Consider the following 200-nt stretch of genomic DNA (forward strand, 5'->3'; position numbering starts at 1 on the left):
CTCTTCAACATCCTCACCGTGATCATTTGCATAGTTTGATATACCAAGATTCAAGATTAATCTGACCCATGTCTTCGCAAATCATTCTACGAAACCAATTTCTAATGAGGCCGTTTCTCTACGAAGCGCCGAGGCCAGGGAAATAGGCATCGGCCACTTACCGAGAATTTCGCAGGGAACCAGACTGTATTTTCGTAGTT

Source organism: Penaeus monodon, chromosome 21 (genome assembly GCF_015228065.2).
Source record: "Penaeus monodon isolate SGIC_2016 chromosome 21, NSTDA_Pmon_1, whole genome shotgun sequence".
NCBI classification, from domain to species: domain Eukaryota; kingdom Metazoa; phylum Arthropoda; class Malacostraca; order Decapoda; family Penaeidae; genus Penaeus; species Penaeus monodon.